We start from the raw sequence: 21,799 nt of genomic DNA, 5'->3' as shown, positions 1-21,799 counted from the left end.
TCCTCTCTGGTGGCACACGCTACATCATGCTCTTTTGTTTTCTCACCTCAGTGAATATTATGGAATTAATGGAAGCGACTACTGCTCATATAGTAACATACACCAAACTAATATACAGCCACTTGTGCCCCATCATATGCAGCCACTTCTGCCCCATCATATGCAGCCACTTGTGTCCATCAAATGCAGCCACTCGTGTCCATCAAATGCAGCCACTCGTGCCCATCAAATGCAGCCACTTGTGTCCATCAAATGCAGCCACTTGTGTCCATCAAATGCAGCCACTTGTGCCCATCAAATGCAGCTTCTATGCCCAATCTATGCAGCCACTTGTGTCCAGTATATGCAGCCACTTGTGCCCATCAAATGCAGCCACTTGTGCCAATCAAATGCAGCCACTTGTGCCCATCAAACGCAGCCACCTGTGCCCATCAAACGCAGCCACTTGTGCCCATCAAACGCAGCCACTTGTGCCCATCAAATTCAGCCAATTGTGCCCATAAAATGCAGCCAATTGTGCCTAGTATATGCAGCCACTTGTGCCCATCAAATGCAGCCACTTGTGGCCAGTATATGCAACCACCAGTGCCCATCATATGCAGCCACGTGTGCCCATCATATGCAGCCACTTGTGCCCATCATATGCAGCCATTTGTGCCCATCATATGCAGCCATTTGTGCCCATCAAATGCAGCCACTTGTGCCCATTATATGCAGCCACTGTGACCCATCAAATGCAGCCACTTGTGCCATTCAAATTCAGCCACTTGTGCCCATCATATGCAGCCATTTGTACCTGTCAAAAGCAGCCACTTGTGCCCATCATATGCAGCCATTTGTGCCCATCAAATGCAGCCCCTTGTGCCCATCAAATGCAGCCACTTGTGCCCATTATATGCAGCCATTGTGCCCCATCAAATGCAGCCACTGTGCCCCAACAAATGCAGCCACTTATGCCCATCATATGCAACCACTTGTGGCAATCAAATTCAGTCACTTGTGCCCATCATATGCAGCCATTTGTGCCTGTCAAATGCAGCCACTTGTGCCCATCATATGCAGCCACTTGTGCCCATCATATGCAGCCACTTGTGCCAATCAAATGCAGCCACTTGTGCCAATCAAATGTAACCACTTGTGCCAATCAAATGCAACCATGTGTGCCCGTCTAATGCAGCCACTTGTGCCCAATATATGCAGCCACTTGTGCCCAGTAAATACAGTCACTTGTGCCCATCAAATGCAGTCACTTGTGCCCAGTATATGCAGCCACGTGTGCCCATCAAATGCAGCCAGGCGTGTCCCCCAAGTTGTCTGTTGCTTCACTAACCCCCCTCGGCTAATCCAGCGGCACTTACTGCTCATGTTGTGGGGCTATGCTCCTTTCCTGGAGTGGCGGGGCTTCCTCCTCTTCTTCTGTAGTGGCAGGAAGTGGTGGCTGCGGCTCCTGTGTCCGCTCAGCTCCTCAGGCTTCCTCCGCTGTGTCTCCTCTTCTGCCAGAGCATTAGAGATCCAATAGGATCACCTAATGCTTTGGCCAATCGGGAGACAAGTTTCACTGAACGCAGTGCTCTTTCCCCTGAGCTCACTCTATTTTGAAGCCTACTGGAGCCTCTGGCTCTAATCACATGCTTCAAAATACACACCTTCCCCCTATCCCTGTGATAGTATTTCATGTGTTCTGCATCCTGAAAGGGTTGGGCACATGAATAGGGAGGGCAGTGGAGGTGTCGGGGGGGGGGGGGGGGGGGTTGGTGCTCGTGCGCCACAATGCACGGGCCGCCACTGATCAAGATGCAATATCTTATTTATTTCAACATTGTATTTCAATTATTTCTAGCCAACTCCTATTAACCTGAACGATCTTTGAACAGTTTGTGAACTTACTTTGTGAAGATATCTACACATTTACTTCATTGAACTCTATGACATGTATTCACTATGCCCTATGAGTTGGCACTGCTGTGTCACACATTTCACAGAGCCTGCCTTCTGAACTATACAGGTCCTCAGAAGCTTTAGGGGGTGGAGTCAGCACAGGAATCACACCTTGCAGGCAGCAAGGTACCATGGGATATGTAGTCCTTCAAAATTTAAAATAAACAGCAGAAAAGAATCTGAAAAGCGTGCAGGGAATCCAGAAAGTTGTGGAAAGAGATTGCCAGCAGACAAGCAGCACTCACAACATGAAAGAATATTTTTCAAATAAGTTTGTATTGGATTGTCAGTCATAACTACTGTTTGTATTATTGATATTACAATGCTACTGTAATGAAATTAAAGTATATGCTGTGACCATAGACCATAGACAATTCCGACACACAAAGTGCCACGCATGCTCAGAATAAATTATGAGACAAAAGCTATTGGCTACTGGCCTCTTTCTAGTGCCATCGTATGTGTTATACGTCACCTCGTTCTTAAAGATCGGATTTTCCAACAACTTTGTGCGACCGTGTGTATGCAAGACAAGTTTGGGCCAAAATCCGTCTGAAAAAATCAGACGGATTTTGTTGTCAGAATGTCCGATCGTGTGTACAGGGCATTATTGTAAGTGCTGTTTTTTGTTTTTTTTTAATAGGTGAGGAGGTAATGGAAAAATTCTAGCTTCACATATCTCTGGATGCCTTGCTGAGCAAATCAGGAGCCATAAACCATGGGGAGCACTAGTTTGCAAATACTGACAATTTCTATCATTCTCAAAAACTGGATCACTGAATTTCACTGTATCTTCCTATTTGATCAACACAAGCCTGGGTCAAAGCATAAAGTGAAAAATGCATAATATAGATTTGCTTTGGCGCATTGTTCGTAGTCTAACTTGGAAAAGATGTAGGTAAGGGTGATAACACCTCATATGAAATGTGTAACAGCTGCCACCCCTGAAAGGAAGTGTTTGAATACTTCTTAAGCCCCGTACACACGACCGGACTTTTCAACATCAAAAGTCTGACGGAATGATTCCGGCAGACTATTCGATCGTGTGTGGGCTGCAACGGACTTTTGATTCGCAAAAGTCTGACAGACTTTAGAAAATGGAACATGCTTCAAATTCTTCCGACGGAACTCCGCCGGACCCAGTTCCGATGTAGAATTCCGCTCGTCTGTATGCTGTTCCGACAGACCAAAAACGACGCATGCTCTGAAGCAAGTACGAGACGGAAGTGCTCGGTCTTGTAAAACTCCAGTTCGTATTGGAAGTAACACATTCGTCATGCTGCAAATTCTGTGCTTGTTTAAATGCAGCGCATCTTCTTTATAATGCTAGAAGAACGAAGTTGCTTTGCTGCTCATATTCACTCACAGAGTTCTCACAAACACATTTCTGGCTTATTTCTCCTCATCTCATGAATGATATTGTTTTTAGTTTAAAGCCCCATCTCAGTAATAATGTTTTTTTTTTTTTTTTTTTTGGTAGTCCTCTTTTTTTTTTTTTTCATCCATATTTTTCGTATAATTCTTTCCCAATTATTTTCTAGTGATCTCCATATTTAATTATTCTGTCAAGTTAACACCAAAAACCTTTTTTTTTTTTTTTTTTTGTGTGTCATTACCACAATAACCTTTTTATTTTGTGTGTGTCATTACCACAATAACCTTTTTATTTTGTGTGTGTCATTACCACAATAACCTTTTTTTTTTTATTCTGGTGACAAGTTACCACAATAAAAATTTTTATTTTTTTGGAACCTCAAGGAGGTTGGTGTCCCTTGTTAATTTCACATTGTCTTTTAGAAATGTCTTTGACAAAAAAACACATAGGCAATTATATTTTCCCAAAAAAATATCCATTTATTCTGGTTCAAAAAATAAAAATGAAGGCAACACTGGAGAAACTTGTGACATTTGTGTAGCCTTTTGGCCCCAGGGCAAACATTAAAGTCTGTGGCAAAGAAAATTGGCATATTGAGAAGTACAATATGGTCCCTGAATCCCAGAGATCAAGAGCAGCAGCAGATGGTATATATGTCCCCAGGCTGTGGTACAACAGGCTGTGTCTTTGGTCAGACCAGACTGAAGCCAGGTCATCACTTTCTTCTCTTCGCTCCACCCTTCACTGCACCCTTCCCTGCAGACTTCTCAGCAGCCTTCCTGTGAGGCTGTGTCTCTGGTGGTGTACTTGTGGCAGGAGGAGGAGGAGGAACAGGAGGAACTTGATCCACGATTTCGCTTGTGGCAGTTAACTCGCCACTCAGCCCCTTCTGCAAGGCCGAGAAAATGATTCTCTCACATTGGAGGCGTTGGCCCATCTGCAATTGCTGCAACCGGCTGGATATATAGCAGCCATAGGCCTCTTCAGCTTCGGGGGGGCTCCTTAAGACATTTGTAGCCTCTCTAATGAGGCTCAGTGATTCCTCCTGTGTGACCGTCATCTTCTTTTGCCTTTTTGCCGGAAGACGGAGGGGAGGCACCTGCGACTGTGTGAGGCTCCTACTGGGCCCGGCCACCTCCTGGCTGACAGTGGGCCCAGCCTCCTCCTGCCTGCCACTTTCCACAACTTCCTCCTGGCTGAGCTCATCCTGTGTATAAAAAAGGGACATCGTTTTAGTTTTTTGTTCATCAATCATAAACATTTTTCAGTTCCTGACTTCAAAATTCTGTTAATACATATAAAAGAGTATCATTATGACACCAGTATTTATTGTTTCTGCTGGTGACAAACATTTGTGGCCACTACTGTAAATTGATATGTCAAAATTTTTTTTTTTAACATCAATAATAGCGTTTAAAGCGGAGGTCCACCCTAAAATGGACCTTCCGCTCATCGGATTCCTTCCCCCCTCCGGCGCCACAATTGGCACCTTTCAGGGGGGAGGGGGGTGCAGTTACCTGGATAATCCAGGTAACTGCACCCACTTCCGGGCTAGCTCTCTGCGGAAAGGGGCGTACATTACGCCCCTTTCCGCAAGTGCCCGCCCCCTTCCGCAAGTGCCCCGCTGCCTGCTGGGAAACACACAGATCCCAGAGGCAGCGGGGACCGTCCTCATTGCGCAGCGCGGCTCGCGCATGCGCAGTAGGGAACCGGGAAATGAAGCCGAAAGGCTCCATTTCCTGATTCCCATACCCAAGATGGCGGCGGCAGCACTCGAGTGTCGATCTAGAGATCGGCTTAGGGTGCCGACATCGCGGGCACGCTGGACAGGTAAGTGTCACTATTTTAAAAGTCAGCAGCTGCAGTATTTGTAGCTGCTGACTTTAAAAAAACAAAAAAACGCGGAGTCCCGGCGGACTCCCGCTTTAAATTATAACATCTAGTTAACATCATTAATATTTTGACTATCAATATTTATTGTAACAAAATACCTGGCTCCAGCAGGGTGCATCCGCTTCTTCCAGGATGGAAGGCTCAGGTTGCTCATCAGCCTTTGCTGGGGTGGAGGGAATGCTGCAGGGAAGGGTGGAGGGAAGGGTGGAGGGAAGGGTTGAAAGCGATTCCCTGGCCTTACTCTGGTCGCCAATAAACCGTAGTTTGTCAAAGTACCACAGCCTGGGTACATACACATCACCTGCGGATGCTCCTGATGTGATGGATTTAAGGATTTTATTCTGCTCCTTTCTGTACATATTTCTCAATATGCCAATTTTCTTTTCCACAAAGTCCACGTCTGCCTCTGGGATCCAAGTCTGCACAAATGCCAGAAGTTTCTCCAGCGTTGTCCTCCTTATTGGTTTATTATAATAAGCACTGTGCTTTACTTGCCACAGATTTGTCAGCTCCTTGTATTTATCGATAAATAGGCTCAAGAATTCTGGATCTTTAAATTTCTTATTCATTTTTCTGAAAGACAATACACAAGCCAAAAACAATAATGTTAGCCCAGACTCTCCTAATCTTAGCCCAATATAGACCCCAATCTATAAGCGGTATATGCCACTGATTTTGGGATTTTTTTTAAACTTACCTTCGTTTTGCTTGCTCACAACTTCCGTTCCTATTTTCTTCAAGCACGTACGACATGTGCATGTTGGCGTAATATACAGTGCGCATGCGTAGAACCACGCCTGCGTTGCCCGCCCATGACGTTCTTTTGGTCAAGTCTTTTTTTCCCTCCCTTTTGTGCGCACATAACGTACGTAAGCACGCACGACATGTGCATTTTGGCGTTAGATACAGTGCGCACGCGTAGAACCACGCCTGCGTTGCCCGCCCACGACGTTCTTTTGGTCAAGTCTTTTTTTCCCGCCCTTTTGTGCGCACATAACGTACGTAAGCACGTACGACATGTGCATTTTGGCGTTAGATACAGTGCGCACGCATAGAACCACGCCTGCGTTGCCCGCCCATGACGTTCTTTTGGTCAAGTCTTTTTTTCCCGCCCTGTTGTGCGCACATAACGTACGTAAGCACGTACGACATGTGCATTTTGGCGTTAGATACAGTGCGCACGCGTAGAACCACGCCTGCGTTGCCCGCCCATGACGTTCTTTTACAAGAATACGGTGCGCAGTAGGAGAAACATGGCGGAAACACAACAGGTGCTTGATATTAATGACTCCAGTAGTCACGAATCCCCAGAGCCACAAACGTCCCAATCCGGAAAGAGGAGATTTAAGGCCTCCAATATGGCCTTTGAAGAGATGGTGGAGATGGTGGCAATCTTGCGAAGTAAGGATTATGATGGCAAGCATGGACCATACACCCATCCGAACTTGCGCAAGGCCAGAATCATGGCCAAAGTTGTTAAGACCCTGCACAATCGTTTTGGGGTACGACGGTCAAAAGACCAATTGAGGAAATGGTGGTCCGACCTTAAATTGAGGGAGCCGGATCAGTACAGAAGGATCAAGAAAGTTCTTAAAAAAAGTAAGTACTTGTCGTGTGTTCCTATTATGATTATTGCATACTGATCCATATGCTTTACCTTTGTACAATGTAAAATTGCTGCTTTCATGTTGGTGGATACAGTAATCGTATCGTTAATAACAAACCCTCGTTCGTTGTTCGTGTCAAACCTCGTTTATAATACAGGGTTTAATCATCATTTTTTTTCAGTGTAATTTTTATGAACCAAAAAAAGATTAGGGCATTGTGGTTTAGATGTGTTTCAAACTACAATGACTAGAAAAGAACATTCAGTGGAATTGAAGGAGAGGACACTTGGCAGCTGGTTAAACACATCTGCACTCATGAGCAAAAGTGTGGGACACCAGAGAACATTTATTAGGGTAAACCACACGGGGTTCCTTGGTATACTTGGGGGGTGGGAGGGGGGGTTGGGCATCTGTGAAACTTGGCCCAAAAAGCTAATTATTGTAGTTTTTGGCAAAGTGAATTGATTTATCATGTCTTCACATTTTGCATCTCTTCATAAACAGACAATTGTACAACACTTCTAATCAATGTTTCATCTTCCTAGTTCTGGCCTTAAATATCTGTGTGCTAAGTATACCTTTTTGTTTGTTAATTTCTCATAGGGGAGAAAAGACTCACAAAGCAGGATCCCAGGGACCGCCGCCCTTGCCAGCATGAATGTGAGGTTAGCCCCATCCCCCCCGTGGATGTGCATGTGGAGGAAGGAGAGGTGGAGGAAGGAGAGGAGATGGGCACCCCACCAGGTGAGTGTCTGACACCACAGCTTCAGGTAATCGATGTATACCTGCATATTTCAAAACACATGTTTTTACATCTATTTTAGGTGATGTTCAGGTTGTGGAAAGGGACACATTTCCAAGCACCAGTGCCCCCCCCCCCCCCCGAGGATGTGGAGGAAGGAGAGGTTGAGGAAGGAGAGGTGAAGGAAGTAGGGGAGATGGGCACCCCACCAGGTGAGTGTCTGACACCCCAGCTTGTTTAAATCCATGTATGACTGCATATTTTTTAAACCAATTTTTATCATCTATTGTAGGTGATGTTCTGGTTGTGGAAAGGGCCCCGTTTTCCAGTGACAGCGCACAAAGGCTGATTGGCCAGATAATGGGCTGGAATGGGGAAATAGATGCCATGCGAACTAGCCTGGATCTCATGAAGAATCGGATTGACAATATGCAGCAGGAAATGAAGAACATGATCGATATTTTGGGGAGAATATAATCCGTTTCTCCATAATATCGATCATGTTCTTCATTTCCGTTGTTTTTATTAAGATTGGAACTTCCTAAATTAGAAATATTGGGGCTGATTGTTGTTACATTTTTCATAATTTTTACGAAAAAGAAAACAAAAATTAAAAAAAACAAAAAAGCAAAAAAAAAATTTAAAAATATAAAAAAAGGAAACTAAAAAATGTTTTTAAAATAAATACCGTATATACTCGAGTATAGGCCGACCCGAATATAAGCCGAGGCCCCCAATTTACCCCCAAAAAAACTGGCAAACTTATTGACTCGTGTATAAGCCGAGGGTGAGACATGCCTGTCCATCCCTGTGTGTGTGTCCGTCCATCCCTGTGTGTCCGTCCATCCCTGTGTGTCCGTCCATCCCTGTGTGTCCGTCCATCCATCCCTGTGTGTGTGTGTGTCCATCCATCCATCCATCCCTGTGTGTGTGTGTCTCCATCCATCCATCCATCCATCCCTGTGTGTGTGTGTCTCCATCCATCCATCCATCCCTGTGTGTGTGTGTGTATCCATCCATCCCTGTGTGTGTGTGTGTCTCCATCCATCCATCCATCCGTGTGTGTGTGTCTCCATCCGTGTGTGTGTGTGTGTGTGTGTGTGTGTGTGTGTGTGTGTGTGTGTGTGTCCAGCCTACCTGCACCTACACCCGCAGCAGATCGCAAAACGCAGTGCGGAAATGAATAGGGTTTGCAGTGTTAGCTGCATGGCAATATAGTGTGAACCAGGGCTGAGGACCCATTCACTTTGGCAGGGAAAAGGGAATAGTTGAGTCGCAGATTTATTCCCGCTGGCCACCCACACAGAGAAGACCATCCAGCAGCCACTTTGCGTCATAGCCACGACAAAAATCCCATCATGTTTAGTGGGCAGTACAGGTGTGTGTGTGTGTGTGTGTGTGTGTGTGTGTGTGTGTGTGTGTGTGTGTGTGTGTGTGTCCAGCCTACCTGTGTCCCGAGCCTTTGTCCCGAGCCTCCGTCCCGTGTCGTGCCTTGCCTTCGTCCCGTCCCGTCCCGTGCCGTGCCTTGCCTTGCCTTGCCTCCGTCCCGTGCCCTCTTCGTCGGCGGCCATTGTAAAATTCAAAAGCCGCGCCTCCTCCTTCGCCTGTGATAGGCGGAACACTGAATTTCCCAGCAGCCTGTGTTCCGCCTATCACGGACGTCGTATCATCCTCGTCCGTAGTACGAGGATGAGACGATGCCCGTGATAGGCGGAACACAGGCTGCTGGGAAATTCAGTGTTCCGCCTATCACAGGCGAAGGCGGAGCCGGAGGCGCGGCTTTTGAATCATAGAATGGCCGCTGTCTGTCTGCTCGACACGCTGATCGAGCGGGCAGACAGCGATGACTCGAGTATAAGCCGAGGGGGGCACTTTCAGCCTCAAAAAAGAGGCTGAAAATCTCGGCTTATACTCGAGTATATACGGTAAAAGAAAAAAAAAATTTTTACATATAAATATTCAAAGGCACATGTGAATGTGGCCAAATTAAAATTTTGAATAATCAACAATGTGTGGCGTATTCTTTCAATGCTCAATACCAGTTTGGGAAAAGTGAGTTTGCGTTTCCAGTGACAATGGGCCTTATTTAATTAATGAAAATACACTTGGCACTACAAGTGCACTAGGATAACATAGGAGACAGCACAAACCAAAAGCAAGCAAGAAAAAAAATTCCTGATTTTATCTTCTTTTATTATTTTAATTGTTAAAAATTAAAGATTGTGTGGCATTGCAATGGCCCCCCTACCGTTAAAATAAGTTACATATTTTTCCCGAACCTCACGGGCACTTTGGGGGGTCAAGCCAATACGGCCAGTATCCAGGCCTGTCATATTTTCTGGAACAAGTCCAGCCTCAGGCCCAAATGAAGATAAATAATTAGAAGAGTTCTTATTTAAATAATTGTGCAAGATGCAACATGTAAGGACAACATGGTTAAGTTTGTATTCCGCCATTTGTATGGAAGTTAGAAAAACACGGAACCGGCTGGCCATTATTCCAAAGGCATTTTCAACAACTCTTCTCGCTCTGGCCAGCCGGTAGTTGAAAACCCTCCTCTCCGGGGTGAGGGTTCTTTGGGGGAATGGCCTCATCACGTGCTCGTCCAGACTGAAAGCTTCATCAGCTATGAAGACGAAGGGGAGTTCTTCAACATTATCTGTATCAGGTGGCAATCCCAGGCCACCTGTCTGTAGACGCTGGTAGAACTCTATCTGGGCGAAGACTCCTCCATCCGACATCCGGCCATTCTTCCCCACGTCCACATACATAAATTCATATTGTGCCGACACCACCACCATTAACACAATACTGTGAAACCCCTTATAGTTGTAATAGTATGACCCCGAATGGGGTGGTGGCACGATGTGGACGTGCTTCCCATCTATCGCCCCACCGCAGTTGGGAAAGTCCCAACGGGTGGCAAAATGGGATGCCACAGTCTGCCATTCCTGTGGCGATGAAGGAAACTGGGGAGGCAAAGCATAAAAAAACAAAATAAGTACTTTTGCACATTAAACATTGTACATTACAACACAAACTTTATTTCCCGCTTCTGCCTAGTGACAGGACACCGATCGTCTGCTCCCTGTCATCGGGAGCAGTGATCAGGGTCAGGTCACTGCTAGCCCATCCCCCAGACAGTTATAAACACTCACCCAGAACACACTTTAACCATTCCTCGGCCCCCTTGTGGTTAACACCTTCACTGCATGTGACATTTTTACAGTAATCAATACAATTTTATAGCATTGATCACTGTATTAATGACAATGGTCACAAAAATGTATGGAAATTGTCCAATGTGTCCGCCATAATGTGTCAGTCACAATAAAAAAAAAAAACGGTTAGCACCGCCATTACTATTTACAAAAATGGCAAGATTTAAAAAATGCCATCAAAATAGACCATATTTTGGATACGCTAGAACTTTTGCACAAACCAATCAATAAACGCTTATTGCGATTCATTTGAACAAATTTGTTTAAGAATACGTATCAGCATAAAATGATGTACAAAAAAATCTGGGTAATATATTTTTGGGGCTATATTTCTTATAGCGAAAAGTGAAAAATAATGCATATTTGTAAAAATGCGTTTTGGTTTTGTTGGTGGTTAATCGCAAAAAAAAAGCAGAGGTGATCAAAGACAACCAAATAAAACCTCTATTTGTGCTAATAAAATGAAGATAATTTACTAGAGGAGCCATGTTACAAGGACGCACAATTGTCAATTCAAACAACGCACTGCCAAATCACAAAAAGTGCTGATGGTCAGGAAGGGGGAAAATCATTCCAGGGTTGAAGTGGGTTAAAAATACAATATATAATTCAACATTAATTTAAGGACACACAGACTATTTGGAATTATATTAAGTGGGGGGGATCCAGTTAAGGACACACAGACCATTTGGGATACTATTAAGGGGGGGGGGATTCAGTTAAGGGGACACAGACCATTTTGAATAATATTAAATGTTTGGTTTTAGGATAAAGCAATACAATGGAGCTGACAAAAGACATTTTAAGTGACTAGACTAGGTGGATATGGGCCTACCATAGCATGTTGGTGAGGTTTAATGAAGGCAAATATGCATGAAAGACAAAAAAGGAGCATTAAAAGATTACAGCATGCATGAGGACAAAGGGGACATTCACAGCATATTGCAATCATGGTAATTAGAGATTGAGGAAAGAAATACAAGACATTAGCAAACATTAAAGACAATAAAATGTGATGTTAAATGATAAATCTTACCTTAATATAGTTCTCCTGCAGGACCTGTATGATGGCAGAACAGGTCTCTGGATTAATGATCCCCAGAGCCTGGGGGGAGATGCCTGTAGAGAACTTGAGGTCCTGAAGGCTTCTCCCTGTCGCCAAGTAGCGCAACGTGGCGATGAGCCTCTGCTCCGGAGTGATGGCTTGCCGCATGCAGGTATCCTGCCTGGTGATATAAGGGGTGAGCAAAGCCAGCAGACGGTGAAAAATGGGGTCCGTCATCAGGAGATAATGCCTGAAATCATCAGGATTATTCTCCCGGATCTCACGAAGCAAAGGCATGTGCGAGAACTGGTCACGCTGGAGCAACCAATTCTTCGTCCATGAACTTCTCAACACCCTGTTCACGGACTGGTCTTGGGTTGAAGAATGAACTATAACACCAAGCACAAGCAAAGCATGAACTCGACGATGAGTACGTACAGGCAACATGGCTTCAAAACGGTCGGCTTGTCAGAACTAACTTAACAGAAGTCACTGAAGAACAGCAAGGCCTGTGAAGAGCGAGCTGAAAGTCAGCGAGCGCAGTAGATCGCACTGCAAAATACAGAGACGAACTGACTACACGCACTAAAAAACAGATACAAACCTCACAAGCACAAACTGAAAAGCAGTTAAACGTTCTGAAAAATACGAGTCTGAAAAGCGCGAATCGTCTCTCACCAAACTTCTGCTAACACGAGGTAAACACGAAATTAGCAGAAGCAGCCCAAAGGGTGGCGCACTTGGTATTGAACTTCCGTTTTATAGTCTCGTCAGACCTGGTGTACGTCACCGCGTACCAGACGGGCGGACTTTGTTGTCATCGTGTGTAGGCAAGTCCGTTTCCACGGAACTCTGTCGGAACTCCGGCGGAACTCCGGCAGAACTCCGTTGGAAACTCCTTCGGAGTTAAGTCCGCTCGTGTGTACGCGGCTTTATTGGTAGGATCATCAAGTATTGTATTGAAAGCAGAGAATATAAAAAGATAAACTTTACATTATGGGAATATATTCAACTACATTTTTGGTTTTAGAGTTTGGTTAGATACACTTTAGAATAGAATTACGGCTAAAGCCAAACAAGACCTAAAAATGCCCCCTCTCCCCTCCAGTGCCTTGATAAAGTATTCATAACCCTTAAAACTTTCCACATTTTGTCATGTTACAACCACAAAAGTAACTGTATTTTATTGGGATTCTATGTTAAAGACCAACACAAAGTGGCACATAATTGTGAAGTAGAAGGAAAATGATAAATGGTTTTCCAAATTTATTACAAATAAATATGTGAAAAGTGTGGGGTACATTTGTATTGAGCCCCCCCCCCCCACTTAGCACTTCTACCAACACAGCAATCCACTGAGATTTCCCTGGTTTGGTGCACTGCAAGCCACAGAATGCTCTGCTAACCTATGTGTATGTATACCACGGTGGCGGAACTCCAGGGCCTAAGCCACCATCTATAGTGAGTGAAGTGTCCCCCCCTTCCTCTCTTATCTTGCCAGCCTCTGAGCACATTAATGTAAGGGAGAGCTCTGTGGACTGTAATGTAAAGAGGAACCCTAATGTAAGTGAGGGCTTTGGTGAGCAGAGACCCCCTTACATCAGGATTCCCAGAACATCCCTACATCAGAGTACCCCTTTACATTGTAATCCATAGAGCTCCCCCTTAGGGCCCTTTCACATGGGAACACTCTACCAAGCAGATCCACCTGCTCAGCAGGGGATCTCTCTGCTGATCCCCGTTGAGCAGGCAGATGACATGTTCGTGTCTACTCCACTTGTGCAGCGCGAACACGGACTGGTTTGGTCTGACTATAATCCATCTAGCTAGATGGATGGGGAATGGATCCCCATCCATCTGTTTTCATTGTATCAGATGCAGGCAGGTTTAAATGCACCCGTCTGCTTACATCCACCTCCCCCTACAGAACAATGGGTGGTCCTATCATTTTCCATGTATGAAAGGGCCCTTTCAGTGCAAGTGGAAATTCTGCAGACTCTGAAGTAACAGAGTCTGCAGAATTAAAGGGGAATGCTGGGAATGATGATGTAAGTGGGGGCTCCAGTTACCGGGGACCCCCTTGCATCAGAGTTCTCACCGTCTTTCCTTAAATCAAAGTCCCCAGAGTTCTCCCTTATATCAAAGTCTTCCCCTTACAGTGTAAGGGAACTCTGCAAGTTCAGATGTAAATGGGAAACTTTGCGCATTCAGATGTAAAGCGGAATTCTGTGGACTCTGATGTAAGGGGGGACTCTTGTGATTAAAATATACAATTAGAATTGTTATCTAATCACAAAATATATGTATAGTGTATACTACAAAAAAAAAATTGCTGAGCGCTGCTAAAGTTTTCAGGTTTGGTTTGAAGAAAAGGTAGCAACCCTACCCACAAAGGAAGTATTCCTGCTGCAGGACCATAATCAAGGGCCTTGTGATGGGAGAAAAGGACTCCAGGACCAGAGGTCAAGGGGGCCTTTTATGGTTCCTTGCATCGGTGCCCTGAAGGTTCTAGTTACACCTCTGCTTTTACCTGAACTGACATTGAACCACTCAGTCTGTCTGGCAACTGCAAGTACTCGTTTGCTTTGCTCAGTTCGCTCCTGTCCTGGTGTGGAGGCCAGGCACTATAGCATTGTGTATAAGTCCTGCTTGCCTTATGGAAAAGGAGGCTGCTATAGGTGAAGAACACAGAAGGCCAACTATAGTGTCTGACCACCTGAATTGGGGGTAAGCGTGACACACGCCTTTATTATACAGCACTTCCTTACATTTTGATGCAGGAGTTTTCTGCCATGAGTATGATGTTCTTATATCAGTACTATGTACTATCCTTACTCTTGGTATGCCATTGCCTCTGGATTTTATAATTGTTTTGACTTGTGAGGAAACCTTTTGAAATGACCAACTTTTTTGCATTTATTGGTTTGGCATCTGAGTCCGTGTGGGAGGTACACTGAATTATTTAGTTTCTATGGGGAAGGGATTGAAGTGAGTGGTGCTTTGAGTTCTGTAAATCACTAAGTAACACAATGGTGTCAAGCAGATATGAAAAACACATATGGCCCTTTACATGATCCAATTATTAAACAGATTAGGTTGCCAATCGCCAGTCGCCATTATGTGGGACTGTGTGCAGTGTATTTTATAAAACAGAAGGTTTTCAAAACCAGTAGAATGTAAATAAAATGATTTGCATAAAATGCTAAAGGAACATTGCATTTTACAGCAGCAATTAAAGTAAAAGACCATTTCATGCTGAGACAGAGCACAGAAATATACTATATGGCAATAATGGCAGCATAGCAAAAGGACAGCTGTGTTATGAGATGACAGTGTTCCAATAAATAAAATCTAAATTCAGAAAGGTCAGCTCTATTTAAAAAATAATTTTAAACATTTTTCAGTAGAATAAAAAGAGAATATATATTTTGAAGCTGGCATTTATGCTTAAAGTCACATGGGATAATCTTGTCTAGCTTTCACTGTGCACGTATTGTATTATAAGTAGGATTTTCATATTAATTTGCTGTCACACTTGGTTGGATCACTGGGAGAAAATAATCATAGCTCAAAAAATCTTCCCTGGTCTTTACTTGCCAAAGATGACTTTGCAAGGACAGCCCAATGAAACAAGAGACAACATAATGATTTGCGGTACTGGTGAATTAATGAGGCTGCCCCAAGACAGGGCAATCTCTCACTGAGAATGATGACAGCCCCCGCACTACTACTTTTCTTCTCAACTCAGAGGCAACACTGCAACAACCCATAACACAATCACACATCCCAGAGTACACAAACTGGAGGATATTCCTTTGTGAAGAATTTGGTATGACCCTGAAGTGTTCTCAGCAATGGAAAGATTGTGAGCAATTTCTGTGGGTGATATCAAGCACTTCAAATCATGACGGAATAACTTGTTGTTAATGTCGACTTCTTCATTCTTCATTCAAGCTTATCGAATAAAAACAACAAAAAGAGGGTGCAAATGCCTAGTGCATTATCGCCAGCGCTTTATTGAAAGAGAAAAGATACAAATCAGAACTCACAAACCGAAAAGGAATGTTAGCGTGGCAAACTGAAAAAATACAGAAGTCAGCTCCCCAACTCATAGAAGGCAAAACCAGCTGATGTATTTCGGGGAACTGGTCCCCTTCCTCAGAGCAATATTGTCAGTTTGTCACGCTAATGCCGCGTACACACGTTCGGACTTTCCGGCAGACTAGGTCCGGCGGACTGGAATCCAGCAGACAATTCGATCGTGTGTGGGCTCCAACTGACTTTTTTTCCCCAAAAGTCAGACGGACCTAGAAATAAAATGTTTCAAATCTTTCTGATGGACTTGAGTCTGGTCAAAAAACCTGTTTGTCTGTATGCTAGAACAGACTAAAACCGACGCTAGGGCAGCTATTGGCTACTGGCTAGGAACTTCCATATTGTAGCCCAGTCGTACGTCATGACGTTCGAATCTGTCAGACTTTGGTGTGCTTGTGTTTGGCCAAGTCTGTTGGTTTGGAAAGTCTGGTGAACTCCGTCAAAAGTCAGTTGGGAAGACCGTCGGACCTAGTCTGTTGAAAAGTCTGCTAGTGTGTACGCGGCATAAAATTCCTTTTCGGTTTGTGAGTATGATTTGTATCTTATCTTTTAATAAAGTGCTGGAGATAATGCACTAGGTGTTTGCACCCTTTTTTATATGTTGTTTGTACAGTACAGAATTTCCCGTTCTGAGGAGGGCTGCACCACTATCACCATCCATTCCTGGTTGCACAGTGGTTATATTTATACAGTTGATGGTAATCTTCCCTGTGAATTCTGAGTGCTGAAGTGTCAAGTTTATATTGGTCCATGTTATACAATAAAACAAATAACAAGTGACTAATTAACCACTTCAGCCCCGGAAGATTTTACCCCCTTCCTGATCAGAGTACTTTGTGCGATTCGGCACTGCGTCGCTTTAACTGACAATTGCATGTTCATGCGATGTTGCACCCAAACAAAATTGACAACCTTTTTTTCCCACAAATAGAGCTTTCTTTTGGTGGTATTTGCTCTATAAACAAAAAAAGAATAAAAAAAAAAAACGCAATATTTTTTACTTTTTGCTATATTAAATATCCCCCAAAAATATATAAAAAACATTTTTTTCCCTCAGTTTAGGCCGATATGTATTCTTCTACATGTTTTGGTTAAAAAAATCGCAATAAGCATATATTGATTAGTTTGCGCAAAAGTTATAGTGTCTACAAAATAGGGGATTTTTTTACTAGTAATGGCGGCGATCTGCGATTTTTATCGCAACTGCGACATTATAGCAGACACATCGGACAATTTAGACACATTTTTGGGACCAGTGCCATTTTACAGCTATCAATGCTATAAAATTGCATTGATTACTGTAAAAATGTCACTGGCAGTGAAGGGATTAACCATTAGGAGGCAGTGAAGGGGTTAAGTGTGAATGAATGAATGAATGAATGAATAATTTGTATAGCGCACAATGCGAACTGAATCACCTCAAGGCGCTGTGCAGAGCTTTGTTGTCCAGCTTCTAGAAGAGGAAGGTCTTGAGTTTTTTCCTGAAGACCTGGAGGTTTTCTTCCAAGCGGATGTTGGTTGGTAGAGCGTTCCATAGCCGTGGTCCTTGGACAGCGAATCTCCGTTCCCCCTTTGATTTGTACCGAGATTTGGGAACAAGGACGAGGTTTTGGTTAGAGGATCGAAGACTGCGGTTGGGAGTGTAGTGTTTTATTTTCTCGAATAGGTATTGAGGAGCATCTCCATGCATGCATTTGTGGGTGAGGCAGAGGGTCTTGAATGTGATTTGATTCTTTACGGTTAGTCCTAGTGTGTGTTCTAACTGAAGGGGGAGATGGGACTGTCTAGGGGAGATGACAGATCGCTGTTCATACTCTGTATGAACAGACGATCTGTCTGTTCTCCCCTCAGAGAACCGGAAACTGTGTGTTTGCAACTTGAACCCATTAATTTCGTACATTTTGCTCAAATCACGTGGCAATAGTATCGATACAAGGCATCGGCGAGTACTTGACTTGAATGTAGCGGTACTCGTAATCACCCAAAAAAATGGTATCGGAGTAACCCTAGTTGTAATGTAATGTTATTAAAAAATTACCTTTCCTTTTGAATCTGCGGCTGCTGTAATTTTCAGTAAAATTACATTTTAGGCACCCTCTGTAATAGAAATTGTATTTTTGGTGAGATATTCCCCCAAGTGTTAAATGCTTCAAAAGACATGCAGACCCTGCAGTTTTCTCATTAGAAAAGGAGTGTGAGAGTGCACCAGGTGATGACAATGAACCAGACCCTCCTATTCAGATTTTTTAAAGAACATGTTGAAACAAACAGCTATATTTTCAGAACAACAAAAATTTAGGAATCTGCTACAGTTTGTTAAAATCCCTTTTCCCTTTTACATTAATCACCCAGAAGGGATTGTTTTTTTATCAACTAAAGTTACTATTTAAGCATTCAGTTCCTTCACACCGGAGGTTTAATTCCTGTAATAATAATATATGATCTGTTCTTCTGAAACATTGATCTTAATTAGCTGCCTAATAAATTACCTCTTGTTAATATTTGCAATTGATTTTTAATGCTTTCCAAGAGATTGGTTACAGGCTGCATTCAGAATTAGCATTTGCACAGTCTTCTGTCAAACTTGTTTGTTTTTGAAAATATGCATTAGGCTATGGAAACGCAGGCAATTTTAGAGCTCATTCACATGAGCATCTAAAATGTTGTGTTTAGATTTGTAGATCATATAGCTTTGTACAAATCTAAAAGCAGCACTCTAGGGATCAGTGGAGCAATACACACAGCTGCATCTACAAACATAAATGTGTGCCCCATTTAGCAACACAAAATAATACCAGGTCAAAAAAGAGTAAATTCAGTGCCAGGGTTCGCAAACACAGTAATGGAATGGTAAAAATGCATCCACTTTATTTAGTCCCCCTCCTGTTCAGGATACAATTTCTTAGTCATCTGGTGGTAACATGGCAGGGCCCAGAAGGGAGCACATTCTAGTTGTCAATAGCTGAAAACCTCCATATGAGTGTTCTGGAACTGTATTACATTTAGGTAGCACATTTGTGGTTGCCAAGACAGGGAGCTCGCCCCCTAGAGGGCAGGTCAGAAACCACAAGCCGTTAAATTTATTTTGCACACATCCGTTCCCAAGGCATTTACCACTTCCTGGAACCAACAGACATTGAGGACCTAATATCTCTCCTCTGAATGCATTAGGAATGCAGAACATGACCCATTCCTTACCAGCCACTGATGCCCTCCTTGCCACTCGTGTTCTCCTTTGACACATGGCACATGGACATTATTATTACTCTGTTTTTAGAATTCACTTTGCCACTCTTCACAGGAAGCCACCACATTTCAATTAATGTAAAAGACCTTGCTCTCATGACTGCCCAGGTCAGGTCCTTAGACCAACCCTAGACAACAGCAGGCTCCAATATAAGAGCGAGCCTCAGGGTGAGGGACATGAAGTGCACTTGTCCTCTCACCAACCAGGACTGCTGTAACCTGCCACAGTCACACGCTTCTTACTCAGGCTGGCTGCTATATATTGCAATGTGCCCCAACCTTGAAGGTTAAAAGGTGTACTGAGCCACAAGCAGGGCAGGACTTAGGGTGGTGGGGGCCCCTGGGCTTGAGTCACTTTCAGGCCATACCTTCTATACATTACCATATTTATCAGCTTATAACACGCACCCCAAGTTTAGGAGGGAATTTTAAGGAAAAAAACTTTTACGAGGGAAGTTACATTTAAATAGGGATGGCCGAATGGTTCATCCGGCGGTCGGTTCGTGGCGAATTTCGTCTGTTCGCGGTCCGCCCGATCGGCGGACTATTGCCGCTGTTCGCCCAGCGGACTTACGTGTTTACTGTGTAAAAGAACTTTGACCTATGATGACACATCCATCATGTGGTACAGGACAGCCAATTGAGACATTACAGCACATGGACAATTGGACATTCCCCCTAACTTATAAATAGACCCGATCTGGCGGCCATTTTACATTCTTTCTACTGTCACTATAGGGAGAGGTTGCTGTGTGGAGCAGGGAGAGACTGCAGTGACCCAAATCGCTAGCTATTAGGTCCACAAAAGTCCTTTTAAGGACTGGTATGGTATAGGTGTAGTACAGGATATAGGGTTGAGTGCACTGCTGTGCTAGTGATTGTTGCAGCAGCCTGTCTTTTGTCAGCGCAGAGAGGGACAGGACGCTGTGTGCAGCAGGGACAGTCAGTTTAATCATAGCTGTTACTATTAGGTCCACAAAAGTCCTTTTCAGGACTGGTATGGTGTAGTAGTACAGGATATAGTTTTGAGTGCAGTGCTATTCAAATTATTGCTGCAGCAGCCTGTGTTTTGTCAGTTTAAATAGGGACAGACAGGAAGCTGTGTGTAGCAGTGAGGGGCAGTCAGTTTAATCATTAGCTGTTACTATTAGGTCCACAAAGGTCCTTTTCAGGACTGGTATGGTAATAGGGTTGTACACGTATAATATTCTTTCTTCCAAATATAGAAAGAATATTATACTTGACTGCTGCTCTTCTGCTGCAGTAGTCCTTTATGAGTATAGGGACTGAGGTACACTCTGCTAATCACAACCTACTAGTTCCACAAAGGTCCTTCTAAGGACTGGTAAGGTATAGCGTTCTACAGTATATAGGGTTGAGTGAGGTACAGTCTGCTAATCCTTAAGGACTGGTATAGGTCCACAATATATAGGGTTGAGGTGCACTACTTCTGACTGCTGCCCTATTCTGCAGCAGTCCTTTATCAGTATAGAGACTGAGGTACAGTCTGCTAATCACAACCTACTAGTTCCACAAAGGTCCTTCTAAGGACTGGTAAGGTATAGTGTACTACAGTATATAGGGTTGAGTGAGGTACAGTCTGCTAATCACAACCTACTAGTTCCACAAAGGTCCTTCTAAGGACTGGTAAGGTATAGCGTACTACAGTATATAGGGTTGAGTGAGGTACAGTCTGCTAATCCTTAAGGACTGGTATAGGTCCACAATATATAGGGTTGAGGTGCACTACTGCTGACTGCTGCCCTATTCTGCAGCAGTCCTTTATCAGTATAGGGACTGAGGTACAGTCTGCTAATCACAACCTACTAGTTCCACAAAGGTCCTTATAAGGACTTGTAAGGTATAGTGTACTACAGTATATAGGGTTGAGTGAGGTACAGTCTGCTAATCACAACCTACTAGTTCCACAAAGGTCCTTCTAAGGACTGGTAAGGTATAGCGTACTACAGTATATAGGGTTGAGTGAGGTACAGTCTGCTAATCCTTAAGGACTGGTATAGGTCCACAATATATAGGGTTGAGGTGCACTACTGCTGACTGCTGCCCTATTCTGCAGCAGTCCTTTATCAGTATACGGACTGAGGTACAGTCTGCTAATCACAACCTACTAGTTCCACAAAGGTCCTTATAAGGACTAGTAAGGTATAGTGTACTACAGTATATAGGGTTGAGTGAGGTACAGTCTGCTAATCCTTAAGGACTGGTATAGGTCCACAATATATAGGGTTGAGGTGCACTACTGCTGACTGCTGCCCTATTCTGCAGCAGTCCTTTATCAGTATAGGGACTTAGGTACAGTCTGCTAATCACAACCTACTAGTTCCACAAAGGTCCTTAAGGACTGGTATAGGTGTACTATTTGGTGTGCAGTATATAGTTGTGTAATACACGTATAAAATACTTGCACATATAGAAAGCATAGTATAGTACGTTTCCACTGTGCAGCATTGTGACTGCTGAGCGGTTCTGCAGCGATACTACAAACAGTGACAAACGCAATCCAAAAAAAAAGTATTGTAACTGGTGTGATAGACCAGTGGCCCCCAAAAAGAACAGATTGAAGCGGGGTGTTACATACCTTCTTCCACATACATACTGCACTTCTGTAGAGAGTTT

Source organism: Lithobates pipiens, unplaced genomic scaffold (genome assembly GCF_037356315.1).
Source record: "Lithobates pipiens isolate NorthernLeopardFrog02 unplaced genomic scaffold, aLitPip1_a1.2 Scaffold_16, whole genome shotgun sequence".
In the NCBI taxonomy this organism is placed as follows: Eukaryota; Metazoa; Chordata; class Amphibia; order Anura; family Ranidae; genus Lithobates; species Lithobates pipiens.
Note: the sequence above shows the minus strand (reverse complement) of the source record.